Raw genomic sequence first — 2331 nt, 5'->3', positions numbered from 1 at the left:
TATATATATAATATGCATACGTTTCATAACATTCTCTTCATATTTGTCACACAAGTGAATTTTTAGAATGAGTAATCCATAATATTCTCTTCATATTTGTCACACAATAATCAATGATTTTTTATAATAAGTAATCCATAATATTCTCTTCATATTTATCACATAAACATCAATGAAACAATGTATTTAAAAAAACATATTTATAATCATTTAATTTTGGTTGTGGTATCAGATAATCACCTGCATATTATAGCAGAAGTAAAAAAGATAACTGATGTGTGGTGAGAAATAGTTCTAAAAAAAATGTTTTCACCCTGTATAAAAATAATTCAAAAAGTTCGTATTTTACATTGAAAAAAATAAATTATATTCTATAAGATAAATATTTACATATTATATATTTTAATAGGGTAAATAACAAAAAAATCACCAACTTCAAAAGCCAAAAATACTGATATTTTAATAGGGTAAATAATAAAAAAATCACCAACTTGATAAGCCAAGAAAAGTTACGACTTTGTTGTTAGTTTTTTTTTTTTTTTTGCTCAACGACATTTCATTTCCCCAATTCTGGGTACAAAGGTTAGAGCATGATTATCGAGTGAGGGTTTCTAATTTTTTTTTTTTTTGGTTTTATCTGATTTAAAGAAAAACAAAATTAAAATGGAGCCAATCGCGGGCCGCCACGTGTCGTGGGACCCGCAAAATAGTGTAATAAGCTAGCCAAGAGCGATCTGTAACTATGAACTTTGGAGACCGTTTTTTCAAAAAAACGTGGGCCCACACCTTTATTTGATGCAGAAACCCATTTTGGGTTCCGCGATAAAGGTGTTGTTAGACCATGATTAACCCGGGGTTTTTAGAGTGGGTTCTTAGGCCATGATTATCCCTAAGGTTAGTTTAAAAAAAAAAAATTAAAAAACAAACCAATCGCGGGCCGCCACGTGTCAGTGGGACCCGCGAACAGTGTAAGAAACTCACTAAGATCGGTTCTTAATTAGTAGTTTTTGTAACCGATCCTTAAGGGTTTTGTGGGGGCCCACGCACTAAAAAACCCACTAAGGACCCCGGATAATCATGCTCTTAGACCATCATTATCCGAGAAACCCCATTTTTTTTTTCATTTTTTTTTTACTTTTTCGAATTTAGAAAAAAAAAATTAAAAACGAATCAATCGCGGGCCGCCACGTGTCAGTGGGGCCGGATCAGTGTAAGAAACCCTTAAGGACCGACTACTATTTGGTAGTTTTGGTAACTGGTTTCTTAAAAAAAAATGGATCCTACGCGGGATCCACACGCTAAGAACCCCTCTAGTATCCTTGGATAAAGATGCTCTTAGCGGAAGTTAAGAAACAGTTTCTTAACTTCCGCTAAGAACCGCATCCTAAAAACTCCGGGTTAATCATGCTCTTAGGGGTAGGATTCTTAACGTAATTTAAGAACCGGTTCTTAAATTAGGCTAAGAACTCCACCCTAATAATCCCTATTAATCATGCTCTTATGACCACACAAGATTTCTACCACGTATACAAGTAGTCTAGTTCCACCCTGATTCACTACTTGGAACCAACGCAACCTATCATCCTTCATTGTGTGTTTTCAACCACAGTGGGATGAAATCACTCCACGACCTGAAGCAATCCACCCCTTCAACCACCTAAAATTCGACCTCATGGTACAATTTACTAACACAACCGGAACCAAGAACAACCCCCGAACCAATTAAAAACAAACTAAATGATCCTAAAGCTTGGCTTCAAAGTACATAGTCACTTAGCTTCTTCACCATAGGTGCATTATCGAGGGAGTCTCATCCTGCTGGTCTTCCATCACTGTGACCCTCAGCCTAAAACACACATGAGATCCGAATGAAAGTCGAGCTTCAGCTTCAAAAAGCGCGGGTTGGTGTATCTAATACGAGCTTTAGAGAAGCGGTGCCATCCATTGGTTGTAGCTTTCTGCTCTGGGGAGTAGAACCACCACCACGAAACACCACTAATGTAATCTCGTGTTGTGTACCTTGTCCACATGAGTCGTGATTCGTGTGATCTCCGAGAACCGGTACTTATACCTGGAGATCCTTCTCTGTGTGCTAACCGTCACAAACCTTCTCCGTTTATCTCACCGTCGCTGAACCGGAGTCACCGGAGATCTAGAAAGGGGAAAATCAGATCTGGTTTCTCCGTAAGCCCTAAAAGCCGACTCCTTTCCACACCACCGTCACGTTGGTCTCGCCGCTACTCCAGAGCTTACCGGATCTCACCACCGTTTGTCTCAAGAACGAAACTTAAGGCGGATTTGCCGAGCATCGAGCATCTCAACCAGCATCAA

This window comes from Brassica oleracea, chromosome C8 (genome assembly GCF_000695525.1).
Source record: "Brassica oleracea var. oleracea cultivar TO1000 chromosome C8, BOL, whole genome shotgun sequence".
NCBI lineage: Eukaryota > Viridiplantae > Streptophyta > Magnoliopsida > Brassicales > Brassicaceae > Brassica > Brassica oleracea.
This window is presented reverse-complemented; position numbering follows the sequence as displayed.